Below are 15,735 nucleotides of genomic sequence, written 5' to 3' on the forward strand. Positions count from 1 at the left end.
CTGTTCAGGAGTCAGACACAGTCAGAGCCATGTACCCTCTTAGTACAGGGACTGCTGCCTGTTAGTGCCTGTAAGGTGCTAGCCTCCTCCAAAAAGAACACAGGGGGCAGAGAGCAGGCCATTCCCCCACAACAGGTTCCCCCACACCAGCCACCAAAGTTGGCCACCTGCACAGGAGAACGTATGCTACGTTCCCTGAAGGGGACTGCAGCAGGGACATTGCTTTTTCATACCTGGACAATCAGGCTGCACTATGGTTGGGAGCTGTCTCAGGCCCAATGCCTGCCAGAGCTCCTCCTGCAAGGTTATCCCTGAAAATCGCAACAGAAATAATCATTCTATAAGAGGGTAGCTGGGGATAATTAACAATTAAATCAAAAACCCAAAATAAGAGGATGTACCAATGTGTATCCTAGCCATCACTGTGGCCTCTCTGCTGATAGGTCATTATTATTATTGTTATATGTACACCTAGTAGCACGTAGGAGCCCTAGTGATGGACCAGGACCTTATTTTGCTAAGCGCTGTACAAAACACAGACCAAAGTGACGGACACTGCCCCAAAGAGCTTATGATACAAGTATACGACAAGAGACAACAGGTGAGTACAGATAGATGGGGGAGCGTAAGACACTATGAGACAATGTAGGGATGATAGGCAGTGATCTCCGCACATAGCCCCTAACCATAGCCCCTTCTCCCATCTTGCATAAATTTATGCACACACTTCTGGGGAGGGACTGTGTGTGTGTGTGTGTGTGTGTGTGGATTGCATCTGGCACATGGTGCATGCTACCACAGTCTAAACAACAGCAATAAAAAAAAAATGCCCTCAGTCCTTCCTTATGCAAAACTCTCATCCCAAGGAGCCAGTATTGAGAGTATTTCCAAGGGGACTTCGCTTTTTTTCCCTTCTGTCACAAGGAGGATTATGAAATCTAGAATCATATAAATGAAGAGACTTTGAGAAGTCATCAAGTCCAGCTCCATGCACTGAGGTAGGACCATGTAAACCTATATGATCCCTTAACAGGTGTTTGTCCGTGTTCTTAAAATCCTGCAATGATGGGGATTCTGCACCTTCCCTTGAAAGCCAATTCCAGAGTTTAACTAGAGTTAGAGAGTTTTTCCGAATATCTAACCTAAATTTCCCTTGCAACAGTTTAAGCCCACTACTTCTTGTCATAACTTCAGTGAATATGGAGAACAATTGATCACAATCGTCTTTATAACAACCCTTAACATATTTGAAGACAGTTATGAGATCCCCCCTCATTCTTCTTCTCTTAAGCCTAAACATACTCATGGCGGTTTTTAACCTTTCCTCATGGGTCAAGTTTTCTAAACTTTTTATCATTTTTTGTTGTGTACTCTCCTCTGGACTCTCCAGTTTGTCCACATCTGTCCTAAAGTGTAGTGCCCAGAACTGGACACAGTACTCCACTTGAGGCCTCACTAGTACCATGTAGAGCATGGCAGTTACCTCCAGTGTCTAACGTACAACACTTCTGTTAATACACCCCAGAATGATATTAGCCTTTTTTGCAACTGCATCCCATTGTTGACTCATTCAGTTTATGAACGACTGTAACCCCCAAATCCTTTTCAACAGTATTACCTCCTAGCCAGTTCTTTCCCATTTTGTAGTTATGCATTTGAGTTTTCCTTCCTAAAGTTAGTACTTTGCACTTTATTGAATTTCATCTTGTGGAATTAAGACCGATTCTCTAATTTGTCAAGGTCACTTTGAATTCTAATCCAGTCCTCCAAAGTGCTTGCATCCCCTCCTACCTTGGTGTCATCAACATATTTTATAAGCATACTCTCCACTCTACAATTCAAGTCATTAATGAAAATTTTGACTAGTACTGGACCCAGGACTGACCCCTGTGGGACCCCACTAAATACAACTTCCCAGTGACAGTGAACCATTGGTAACTATTCTTTGAGTATGGTCTTTCAACCACTTGTGCACCCACCTAATGGTAAATTTGTCTAGACTGCATTTCCATAGTTTGCTTATAAGAATGTCATGTGGAACTGTGTCAAAAACCTTACTAAAAATCAAGATATATCATATCTAATGCTTCCACTAGGCCAGTAACCCTGTCAAAGAAGGAAATTCGTTTGACTTGGCATGATTTGCTCTGGACAATTCCATGCTGGCTAATCCTTACAATCCTATTATAAGGATAAGTGCTTACAAACTAATTGTTTAATTATTTGTTCCATTATCTTTCCAGGTATCAAAGTTAGGCTGACTGGTCTATAATTCCCCAAATCCTCTTTGTGCCCCTTTTTAAAGACAGGTACTAAATTTGCCCTTCTCTAGCTCTCTGGGTCTTCATCTATCTTCCAAAAGGTAATGGTTCTGAGGTTGCTTCAGCTACTTCCTTAATTGTATTCGAGGATAAATTTCATCAGGCCATGCTGACGTAAAACACATCTAACTTATCTAAATATTCTTTTACTTGTTCCTTCCCTCTTTCAGCATGCGCTTCTTCCCCCTTATTGTTACTATTAATTGTGTTGAGTATCTAGTTACCATTAACTTTTTTAGTGAAGCAAAATAGGCATTAAATACCTCAGCCTTCTTGATGACATCAATTAGCTCTCTTTTTAGTTGTAACTCATTTTGTGCCTTAGCCCTTCTCATTTTGTCCCTACTTGCTTGTGCTGTACTTTTGTGCTCCTCCTTAGCAATTCATCCATGTTTCTACTTTTTGTAGGATTCCTTTTAGATTTTCAGGTCATTAAAGAGCTCCTGATGGAGCCATATTGGCCTCTTATTAGTCTTCCTATCTTTTCTTTGCATCAGAATAGTTTGCAGTTGTGCCTTTAGTATTGTCTCCTTGAGAAACTGCCCGTACTCTTCAACTCATTTTTCCCTTAGATTTTCTTCCCATATGATCTTATCTACCGGTTCCCAAGTTTGTTAAAGTCTGCTTTTTTTGAAGTCCATTTTGTTTATTCTGCTGCTCTCTTGCCTTTCTTTCCTGAGAATCATGACATCTGTAATTTCACCGAACTTGCCTTACACCTTCGGATTTCCTACCAGTTCCTCCCTGTTGGACATAATCAATCCTAAAATTGTTGTTCCACTGGTTACTTCCTTCACTTTCTGAAATAAAAAGTTGTCCCCAGTATATTCCGGGAACTTATTGTAAATTTTGTGTTTTGACATATTACTTTCCTAGAAGATGTTTGGGTAGTTAAAGCCCCTGATTACTATCAAGACTTGTGTTTTGGATATTTCTATTTGTTCTAGAAATGCCTCATCCTCTTCCTGATTTGGTGATCTATAGAAGACCCCTACCGTGATGTCACCCCTATTTTTCTATCCCTTTTATCTTTACATAGAGACTTAACTGGTCTGCCTCTTATCTCCTTCTGGACCTTAGAACAAATGTATATATTGTTGATATATAATGCAACAGGTCCTCCCTGCCTGTCCTTCATGAGCAACCTATATCCCTCAATACTGATTATAATTCCAGATTTATCCCCTCAAGTCTCTGTGATTCCAATTAAGTTCTAATTTAGGTTATGGACTAATACTTCCAGTTCATTCCCCATACTCCTTACATTCCTGTATAGATACCTAAGATGTGGAGCAGATTCCCCCACTGGTTTCCCTTTTGTTGCTTGTAAGACGCTATTATAATTTTCCACGTCCCCAACAACATCTAGCCTTCTCATAAGGTTGCCTTTTTATGCTTACCTGTGGGCTTTTGTAACCTGCCCTCATTGAGCCTAGTTTAAAGCCCTCTTCACTAGGTAGGCGAGTTGGTGTGCAAAGCTGTTCTTCCCCCTTCTTGGTCAAGTGGACCCCCCTCTCTTCCCAGCAGACCTTCTTCCCACAACAGCATCCCATGGTTGAGGAATCCAAAGCCCTCCCATCAACACCATCTGGGCAGCCAAGTGTTCATCTCCAATATACACATGTCCCTGCCTGGGCCCTTACCCTCAGCCGGGAGGATGGATGAGAACACAACCTGCCCCCAAGACTCCTTCACCCTTGCTCTCAGAGCCCTGCAGTCACAGCTGCTCTGCACGGGGCATACTGGGTAATATCATTAGTGTCCATGTAGATGAGCAGCATGGAGTAGCGGTCAGAGGGAAGGATGAGCCTCAGCAATTGCTTTGTGACGTCTCAAACATAAGCTCCAGGCATGCAGCACACCTCCTGGGTCATCATGTCCGGTTGGGAGATGGATGCCTCCCCCACCCCAGAAAGGAGTCCCCAGCCACCACCAGCCTACACCTCCTCCTCTTGAGTGCAATGGCTGTGAGCCTCCCAGCTTTGGAGGCAGATGGCTCCTCCTCAGCCATTGGGGTCTGCTCCTCACCTTCTGTTCCCAGTATAGCATATCAGTTCTTGACCTCCGTGGACAAGGAACCTTGGAGGTGAGAGAAGTGGAGCACTGTCCATTGGCCAAGGTGGCCAGCAGCCAGTCTCCTCCTTATAGAGCAGTTGGTTCTCCTTCCCCCTCTGGTGCTGCTGTAGTCATCTATAGTCATCTAACATCCTGTCTCAGCTGTTTCCATGTGCATCCTGTCGATGAATTCCTCGTACTCCTGGATGCAACATAGACAAGCTGCCTCCTCCTGCAGCTCTTACCTACTTCCTGAGGGACTCCACTAACAGACACCTCTCACACCAGATGGTTTCCCCCGCTTGACTTTTGCCGTCAGCGACATGCAGGCCGCATTCCCAGCGAGTCAAAACTAGGGCCTGAGTGGAAGCCTGTCTGATGGGAGGTCCACAATTGCAGGCAGAGGAAGAGCAGGCAGTGAGGTTGGCGGTATGCCATTTTTTTTCCCATTGTGGCTTCTTCCTTGTAGAATACCTACCTTCCTGCCTTCCTGCACTGGCAAACTTTCTTAGTTTCCCAGCTGCCTTCATCTTACCAGCCACTGAGAGCCTGTGTGCTTTTTAAAGTGTGGGCCGCACACACAGCTAGAATGGGTGACTCATTCCCTCTCACTGAGCTGCTTCCAATCACTGGCCTAGTCAATCAAAAACTGCACTGCTCTTACTTCAAAGAGCCCTACTAGAGCTCTTCAAAAAGCCATGCTATAAAGGCAGGTGTTAACTCACCTAATTGTGTATCTTGAAGCTGGGACAAGGTAGGTGAGGTAATATCTTTTTTTGGACTGACTTCTGTGGGTGAGAGAGACAAACTTTTGAGCCACACAGAGCTCTTCCTCAGGGCTTGAAGCTAATGTTTGTGATATTATTTGATAGATGTGTTCCAGCTACACCAGAGGATGTTTTCCTTAGACTAAATTGAGCTGGAAACTACTTGTAAAATGACATAATTGTTCTAAAGACGCAAAAGTGACTTGTCAATTATTTCCTCTTAGTCTCTCCCTTGGGAGAGTTGTTGGTGGCTTATCTAGTTTAACCAAATAAAACACAGCTCATTATATGCCACAGGTACTATAATGTTTCCCATTCTTGGCAAATAAGCTTTGACATTAATTCTTTTTTAAATAGAAGCAACAGCTTTCACTGTGGCCCTTGAAGCAGGGGAAGCGTCTCCTCGGGCAATGCATTGGGAGTTAGGTTGAGGAAAGGGGAAGTAGTTCAGTTTCTGCATGGTGACAAATCAGCTAATTTTACTGGGGATTTTTTATTATGTTTTAAATCTTAAAACATTTTATTAAGTTGAGAAAAGAAATGAGTTAAAAGATATTAGAGGTATCTGTAGTAGCTAGCCCCTTATTAAGCCTACATTGAGATTTGCGCATAAGATCCAGCAAAACACTTAAACATGTGTCAGAGGAGCAGCCATGTTAGTCTGTATCTGCAAAAAGAAAAGGAGTACTTGTGGCACCTTAGAGACTAACAAATAAATTTGTTAGTCTCTAAGGTGCCACAAGTACTCCTTTTCTTTAAATGTGTGTAACTTTAAGCACCTGTAGTCAGTGATGAGCTGCCAAAATCTTAACAACCGGTTCCCTATAAAAAGTTCTGATTTAAGGGATGTGCCACAGTATGTATTTTTTGTACCTTTTTCCATAAGAAGTGGCAGTGCATTGAGTCATTTGGGAGTCATACTTAACAATAAAAAACATTTTAACATGTTTATTACAATAGAAACAAAGTATTGCTTTCTTAAATGAATTTAAAATACATTTGAAAAGAAGAAAATATAAAGAGGAGATGTATGAGTAAGCAAACGATAATATTTAAGAATGAAATGCCTATTCTTGTATTTTAAAATATTACATGTGAACTACTTAGGTTATTAAAAATAAAAAGTGTAATATATTCATGTTGCAGTATACAATGCAACAAGCAATATTTTAAAGAATATTTAAGTACATTATTTATTATTAATTAGGTAGTAATTTCCAAATGGCTTCTTGATCTTCTCCATAATCTTTGGTGTTGGATACACGAACTCTGATATCTAATGCAGATTGATGACTTCTCATCCATGCTTTAACATATGGTATTGGGTTCCAGGAACTTAGTGGTTTTCCCAACAAATTGATGGTCATAAAGCTTGAGATATGTGTAATTGTTAAATTCACCCTTTTATCACTACAAATAATATTCATCAATGAAAAAGCTCTTTCTGCTTCTGCAGAACTAATTGCAATTGTGTTAATAATTTGCTTTGCTTTCCTTATTGTTTCCAGATCAGGAAGATGTTTTGATTGAATGTTATTCTCTACATAGTCACGAAAATCATTTAAATTGACTACAAATTTTATGAATTTGTTTAATTCATGCACTTTTTCTTCTCCTGATTTCCAGGGTAACCTGACTTCTTCAATATTCCATGAAGTGGGATCCATAACATTGAATAATTCAACTATTTTTAGGTGTATTACTAAAATGACCTAAATTATCTTCTTTATATTTAATGTGATTTTCGTTTAATAATCTTGCCTTCATTTTTTCAATAATACACTCTATTACTTTGTCTCGTGGCAGTGATTTAAACCTTACATTATCTTCAAACTCTATGCATTTAAAAGCACCACTTTCTATCATTTCATTAATTTTATTTTCATGTATACCAAAACTATCTTCTAATTGTATGAAAAAATCAATTGTTCATATGATTAGCTTATCTGCCTTTGTTAAACTCAATTGTCTCGCTTGCAGTGCATTTGATAATAATGCAAGTTCATCCAAAATGTCAATCATTAATGCCAAGTCTTTTAAAAATTCTTTGTTTTTTTCAATCTTTTTTCCATGCCAGAAAATTTCTTATTTTTGGAAAAATAAAAATAAAGAGCTGGATAAGCTCTCCAGACCGCTTTGACAGCTCTAAGGCTACAAGAAGCCCATCGTGGACCAAAAACACGGCCTATTTTGATTATTTCAATATATAGTTCTTCAGAAACTTGTTTAAGTTCAAACTGACTTTTATTTGACTGATGAAAAATTGCATAAATCTTGTCCAAAAAAATCTTGAAATGGCTTATTTCATTAATATCATTTATAGTATCATCTAAAGCCAGTTTTAGCCGATGATTCAAACAATGCCAAATTGTTATGTTTGGAAAATCTTGAATGAGTCTTGTAGCAACTCCAGATTTATGTCCAAGCATGGTGCTCATGCCATCAGAACAAAATCCGATTAAATTTTTCCTTAAATATTCTGTGTCAAATCTTGTTTCGGTTAACGTATTTCTCAAAGCATTGTAAATATTTTCTGCTTTTGTTGATTCTAATTCCACTAAATTGAGAAAAATTGTTGGTGAAGAATCTTGTAATTCTCATTTTATAAGAATTACAAGCACAGTTTTACTTGAAATTGTAGAAGCTTCATCAATAATAATAATACAACTCTTTGAATTGTTTTCAATGATTTTACTAAAAATTTGTTTTCTTATTAATTCAGCAATATGCTCTACGATTCTGATGGCCAAAAATCGAGAATGTAGGCGGTTCCCTAAATCGGTTTCATTCTTAATTTGTAGCTCTACTTCATCCTCCATATCTGACATTGGTCTGTTTCTTTTTACTAAGCTGTAAACTATGTTGAAAATTTTGCTGGTTATTGCAATATTTTTTTTCAGTAACTTTATCAATCACTGTAGTGAGAGGTTCTTTTTTAGATTCATTTAAAATATTTATAACTCTCACATGAGAGCTTGATTCGAAATGTTCCTTCATTTTTTTTTCTTAATGAAGCTTGCTGAACTTTTTTATCAGTTCCAGATGCTTTAATAGTACACTTCTGCCATTCCAAAGAAATATGTAAAGATTTTCCTCCAAGGACCCCCAAATGTGACATATTTGCACAGTGGGAACAGCCAAGTTTTTTGCCTTCAATTATCAAGCCATTATATTTCTTTAAAAAATATTGTGCCTGCTTGGCAGTCCAACAATCGGGTACTACATTTTCACAATCATGTAAATCCTCTTCCATTGTGGACACATTTTCAGATGATTCAACATTAAAATATTTTCATCACCAAAATTATTGTCATTGGCATTTGCAGTATTTAAATATTTTCACTACTAGAACTACTGACTAATGATTTTGTCATTTTAGTGGAAAACCAATCACTAATGCTTTTCTGGCGTTTCATTATGAAGGGTAAATAATATTGAATAGAAAACTTTAATCTTCGAATAACAGTCCAGTTAGTATTACACACCGAAATATCACACGCAATTTACTAGAAACAAACAGACAGACTATGACTCACTGGACATGTTGAATTGTATAGAAAACAGTTGAGCAAGTGCACGAATGAGGCACGTGCAACCCCTGTTAATAAAATAATAAACAAGACGTTTGTCTTACGTCAGGACGAACTTGGATGCGACCGAGTCTCAGCCTGCAACGACATTACATGCGCACGCACATAGCAACATAAATCTTGAACTATCTGTTGTAGAAACGGCTCTTTAACTGCTAGAATTCCATGTTCCTTTACATTTGAAGTTTATTTTGTATACTGTATTACAAGTCTTTGTTAATTTAAGGTTTCCCGTGCCAGTTATAAATTTTACATTTACCTGAGCCCCCCATGGAACCCCAGAATGACAGTGGGCTAAGCGGGGCCAATGGCTGGGATCCTGTCTGGCAAGGGGCCGGCGGCCGGGACCCCAGTCTGGCAGCGAGCTGAGCAGGGCGGCAAGGGGCCAGCAGCCGGGACCCCAGCTGGCAAGGAGCCGGTGGCCGGAACCCCAGGTTCTGTCTGCTGCCCCGCTCAGCCCGCTGCCGGACTGGAGTTCTGGCCACTGGCCCCTTGCCAGCTGGGGTCCCAGCCTTTGGCCCCCACTCAGCCCGCTGCCCGGCTGGGGTTCTGACCGGGGTGGTGGACAGAACCCTAGACCGGCAGCAGCTCACCCGCCGCCGCTCTGGGGTTCCAGCCACCGGCTCCTGCCAGCCTGGATGAACGGAACTGAGCGGAGCTGGCGACCGGGACTCCGGCTGGCAGGAGCCAGCGGCCAGAACCCCAGACTTTGTCCGCCACCCCACTCAGCCCGCCGCCGGACTGGAGTTCTGGCCGCTGGCCCCTTGCCAGCTGGGGTCCCAGCCAGGCAGTGGGCTGAGAGGGACCAATGGCTGGGACCCCAGCTGGCAAGGGGCCAGCAGCCAGAACTCCAATCCGGTGGCGGGCTGAGCGGGGTGGCGGACAGAACCTCAGACCGGCAGCGGCTCACCCACCGCCGGTCTGGGGTTCCGGCCGCTGGCCCCTGCCAGCCGGGGTCCCAGCCGCCGGCCCCTCTCAGTTCCGTTCACCCAGGCAGGCAGCAGGCTGAGTGGGGCCAATGGCTGGAACCCCAGACAGTCAGCGGGTTGAGCGGGGTGGCGGACAGAACCCCAGACCGGCAGCAGCTCACCTGCCGCTGCTCTGGAGTTCCGTCCGCCGGCTCCTGCCAGCTGGGGTTCCGGCCGCGGGCCCCGCTCAGTTCCATTCACCCAGGCAGGCAGCGGGCTGAGTGGGGCCAGAGGACCCCGGCTGGCAGCAGCGTGCCGGTAAAAATCGGCTTGCCTGCCGCCTTTGGCAGGCGTGCCGCAGGTTGCCGACCCCTACCCTATTATTTTCTACACCATTTTATAAGATTAAGATTATGCGTTTTAAGATAATTTTATAACATTTGTTTTCCTAACAATTTTTAACATCTGGTTCTAAAACTGCTTCAAAATCTAGCAACCAGTTCCTGGGAACCTGTGCGAACTGGCTCCAGCTCTCCACTGCCTGTAGTCTTATTGCTTACTGTAAAGGCAAGCGGAATTTTCAGACCCATGTTTGAACAGAGTCCAATAACTGAATTTACTTCCATTATCTGTATGAAGTTTGCATATGAATTATTTTAAACATGGCTTAGTCCAATCTCTTTTAAAAACTTGAGATTCAGAATTTTCTCCCTAGCAATGTAGATTTAGCTAAAGGAAATCTAGAAAGCCTCCTGCCTCTGTTAAATCCAGCTGTGATGCTGGGTACAGTTTTCTTTGGATGCAAGTACAGAATGTTTCTTATCTAAAAAGGATGCATCTTATTATTATATGTTGGGGAAAACTATCTAGGAAACGTAGAACCAGGAATGAGCTGTTAAAAACAGTGATAAATGTCGCAACACTGATTCTTTTTCTCTTTCATTTTGAGATGTCTCTTAAGTAATTTACTGTAGTTTAACATGTCTTATTGCACAATGACTAATTTACCCAGCCTTCATAGATTGAACTGTGGTAGATTTCTTCTGCACATCATGTCTGAAGAAAATCTCATGTCGGAAGATATATTCTCCATCATAAATCTGGAAGTAGCAATACTAAAGTTTGATTCACAATGACCGGGATAAAACACGTCTCTTCCATGTGGCTGATAAACCAAAATGATTTGAAAAGCATGTAAGAGGTGACTTTGTTCTTCACTGTGCTTTTAACTGAAAACACTTTGCCACTACCCTTAGCTTCTCTGCTAGAATTCTACTTTTCTGCTGTTTACAAAAGACACTAGCAAGTCAACTTTTTTTTTATCATACTTTATAATAAGGGTACTGGAATTATACTGTCATTACAGTGCGGTTACCCTGTACATGTGACCCCCATTAGTATGGTGTCTGAGCACCTCGCCATCTTTAATGTATTTACCCTCACAAAACCCCTCTGAGGTACGGAAGTACTACTATGCCCATTTTACAGGTGGGGAACTGAGGCACAGAGAGGCTAAATAACTTGCCCAAGGCCACACAGGAAGTTCAGGGAATTGAACCCATCAACACTTTTTATTATTTTTTATGTAAGAGCAGAGCGCCCACAGTTTGTTTTACTGCAAAATTATAGTAATTTTTCTGATCCAAGAAAGAGTCCTATTTTATGAAAGACAAGAAATGAAAGTAGTATAGTCTTTAGCTTCTCGAGTTCAGGGCCGTAATTCATTTTGGGAAGGATGTTACTCATGCAAATGGATTTTCCAGCCAATTTTTCCCATCTAATGGTTTTGTTATTACACTGTTCTTCTGCCACACTCCATTTTTTTTTCTGCGTTTATTAAAACCAGCCTGTCACTGCAGGTCAGCAATGGATTTTGGTGTTTCCCAGAAAGAAAACTGCATCTTTAGTGACAAGGGTGTAAGTCAGTATACCTCTGTTGATTGAAGTTAATGGAGCTATGCCAGTTTACTTAACTAAGGCTATGGACAGATGTCTACAAATACTTTGTTTTGTTTATTGTAAAACATTTGCCAATGCAAGGATAAGCCTGTGTAGAAAAAATTTGTACAGTTAGCAAAACTTACGAAAAATTGTGCTTCTGAGATTTTGCAGATAACTCCTGAAACTATGAAATATTATGGGCCTGACAGTGAGCCTTTTACTTATATTGGTAAGTATTTACTTCCATGAGTGATCGACTGAAATTGGACTGTTCATATGTACAACTACTCACCACCGGTGTGAATAAGTGGCTCACAATCTAGCTTTATGTTCATCTGCCTCAAATATGGGGTCCCATTGTGGTGTCTTTGCTCTCATTCAATAGTATCTTAGATCACAAGTAGTCCCCTTGACTTCAATGGGACTGAACATACTTGTGCTGTAACATACTATACAGTGTGAATAAAGATATCACAATCAAACCCTTGTTTTGCACTACTAAGTTCTAAAGAGTTTTATAGCAATCTTATGTTCATGTCTATGGGCTGTACAGTATGTGCCTGTCTTCTCCATAGTAATAAAATGCCATCTGGCTAGAACCTTGACTTGTGCTTACATGTTTTGTGCCTAGTGTCAGAACTAGGGTTCAAGAGCCAGACTAAGGCCCTGTTCCTGCAACTGATAGTATTCAGATATGCCACTGTGTCTGGGTACCCCACTGAAGACAGCTGGGCTCTGTACTAATGCCTTTGCACAGTGAATTGCAGTGACAGGATATTAAACAACAAAAACAAGATGAAACAAAATGAGGACATAAAGCATCAATGCTCAGATCCTTCTTTCTGCTCTTTCTTGTATAGTTGTTGATGTGCTCAAAGTGCTATACCAACATTAATTAAGCCTTAATGCATATATTTGTCAGTAGGATCATCCCTGTTTTATAGATGAGGGACTGTGAGCAGCGGAGAAGGCTACATAGCAAGTCAGCAACAGAGCCAGGGTTAGTCCCAGACTCCCAACCCTGTACTCTTTTTCCAACTTAAATTAAAAGTTTGACACTAAATGATTAACTACAACTATACCTTGGGGACATGGAGGATAAAGCAGTCAATCATTTACTTTACTCAGCTACAAAGCTGAATCTGAATAGGTTGGGCTAATTACCCTAATTAAGAATTTTTCTGCACCTGTTGATGTAAAGGTCCAAGTCAAGTTCCCATTCTAGCCTCCAGTATTCTGTTTAAAATTTGTTACTGTTATCTGCCAAAGACTGTCCATCCACAAAGCCTGTGTCATGCTTGGAGAAAAAATCCTGGACTGGAAAATTACTGTACATTGTTCAGAAAGGGGTTAAAATAGAATGGAGAGTGCTCTCATATAAAAGAAAAAAAAACTGGTGGAAAGCCATTCATTTAAGCCTCTAGATACCATTTTCTACCTCCCCTGCTGAAATACGTAAATCAATTACATGTCTATCCTCAGTCCTGCTGGCAGACCCCATGCCTGTACAGAGTCCACATGGGTGAAGGGGGCCACTGTGTAGTTCTGGGTTCAGGATCAAGACCTCATACAACTGGGATTCACAACAGCTTGACTATTAATTCTACATAAGAGAGAGGAATTTACTGTCCTCTTCTCTCCATCTCTTTTGCCATTAGGTAACAAACCCTCTGTAGCTCAAAGGCAACTTTTGTTAGACAAGGGGAAGATTCTGCCTAATTCTGGAGGAAAATGTTAAGGGACCTAGTCCAGCAAACATTACCAGACATCGCTACCACTCATAGTCTCACTGATTTCAATGGGCCTGTGCCTAGTGGTAAGTGTATGGGGGATCAAGCCCTGAATTTGGACTCAGCCTTCAACAAACATTTAAGACTAACAAACTGCTTGTGTATTTTTCACTTCATTGTGGGCTAAGATGAAGTATTTAAGCATAAATAGAACCAAGCTGCAAAATTCATATTCGGATTTAGATTCTACGCTTCCCCAGAGTTTAGGGGTATTTGCATTAGAGGTTTTGATTTGGCCCATTTGAGATATAAGGGCTAGCTGTGGAAATTTAAGGGCTTGTCTACACAAACACTTAGTTCATAGCAAGCTGGGGTGTAAATCTACCCTGCAGTAGCCTGCCCTGCCCCAAGTGTCTGTGTGGACCCTGCTGCTGGGCACTAAAAGTTTCGTAGTTCACTTTAATCTACTCCCATTTCAAAGCACCTTATGGAACTTTTAGTGCGTGGCAGCAAGCTCTACGCAAACACTTAGCGTGGAGTACATTTACATCACAGTTTGCCACGTACTTACTGTTAGTAGAGATAAGACCAAAGCCTAGATCTAGGTTTGGATTCTGAACTTCCCCAAATTCAGGAATGTTCAGTTAATCATGGGTTTTGCGTCAGGCCCTTTTCTGATTTCAAGGTGAGTTCTGAAGAGGGGAATGGACTCAAACTCATAGGCAGAGAGAAAATGAAGCTGCATAGATGAAAGAGTGACTGTGGACAGTAGTGGAGAAGGCACAGAAAAGACCATGTTGATAGAATAGGACTGTGCACGTGGTGGATTAGGTAGATATGAGGTTAAATAGGTAAGGTGGAGAGTAAGTCAGTATAAAGTTTTGAAAATCATGAGGGAAATGCTGAATCATTTCTGAAGTGGATGAGAAATCAATTAAAGTAATGGAGGATTTAGGTAAGGTGGCCTCATTTTCTGGACCACCAGAACAGTTTGAACTGAATATTCTGGAAGCCCTGTAGTTTAGAGACTCGAAAGAGTGCTGTCTTCAATTTACAGGGGAATAGATTTCCACTGTGCATCCCAGTTTAATTCAGTGGGCCCAGTTATGCCATAATTTACATCCATTCAACCACACTCACAACAATGGGGTTTTCATTTAGCCCAGTATTGGTGAAGCAGTTAGAGACGTGCAAGCGCATTTCTTTCCAATTCCCTCGCACAGTCTCCAGCTTTAAATCTTTCAAATGGCAGAAGTTTATCATTAAAGAGAAGATTAAATAACAAACTAATTTTCTCCAGAGATATATAATGGTAAAGAATAATACATAAAGTATTGGTGATTTAATAATACACAGACAGTTCTCATACATGTATTGCAAACCACAATTTAAGTATCCAGAAAATTTTTTAAAAATGTTGTTTTTATTACAAGCGGAATGGGGCAAATCTTTTTTTAAAAAAAGTTAAAGCTATTAATGCCTGAGAGAGCCATTTCTTAGCCTCTTGACTGAAATAAAATTTTACTCTTTCAGCTTTTTCTCCTGGATCTTCCTGCAAGCTGTCAACTCAGTACATTATTCAAGATCACATGGCAACCCATTATAGGAAATTGCTGTCCTCCAAAGGTATTTGAAATCTATCATGATGACTGTAGCCATCAGGCTGGTAGATAAAGTCATAGTTAAGGGTCAGTTGGTTACACTTGTTCTTGGCCAGCTTGCTAAGTTTCCCCGCACATTAACTCAATGGATGTCGGTAGACTTGAAAACCCAAGCACAATATAGTACATTCAGAGGACTCCAGTAGAACATATACAACTATGTTCTAGGTATGACAAGTATGTGATGTGACATACCAATCTGGAACTTGAAATCTGGTTTCATCTCAGTATTGAAGATCTTACTGACTGTGTTTAACTTTTTCTTGTAACTAAAATGTCCTTGAAAGATGCCTGATGGCCGGCTTTGGACATTTAAGTACGCTTTCCGTAGAGCAGGCACAATATGGCAGAACCAGTGCAAGTGTTACTGCCTCTGCTCTTAAAGTGGAACAGCCATCTTCAGGGTAGTTCCCTTCCCATGCCTGTTCAGCTGAGCTGTCAATCCAGCACTATCCATACAAAATAAGATATTTATATGTAGAAGAATGATTAGTTAGTAAATCTGGGATTTGGGTTGCCTTTGGAGTACCGTTCAAATAGCATGGTGTCCCTCTGCCAAGCAGTGGCAGATTTCAGGGCCTTGTGGGTCAGTTTCTCATTTGAAGTAGAAATCAATTAAATGGAATATTTTCTTAGTGTTGTTTGTTTATGTACAAAAGAACTGTTTCCTTAAATGGAGGTACTCACCAACTGCACATGGGTAACTCCCTGCACATGTGTAACTCCCTGTTGTAGAAACTCCTGCTAAATCACCATTGACCT

At 41.0% G+C, this 15,735-nt stretch overlaps 2 pseudogenes; one reads left to right on the forward strand and one right to left on the reverse strand.

The window, feature by feature from the left end:
• The window catches only part of LOC122465086, a 109,636-nt pseudogene that overhangs the window by 42,522 nt on the left and 51,379 nt on the right, over positions 1-15,735 (forward strand).
• On the reverse strand, positions 6,824-8,396 carry LOC122465280 (annotated as a pseudogene).

This window comes from Chelonia mydas, chromosome 3 (assembly GCF_015237465.2).
Source record: "Chelonia mydas isolate rCheMyd1 chromosome 3, rCheMyd1.pri.v2, whole genome shotgun sequence".
NCBI classification, from domain to species: domain Eukaryota; kingdom Metazoa; phylum Chordata; order Testudines; family Cheloniidae; genus Chelonia; species Chelonia mydas.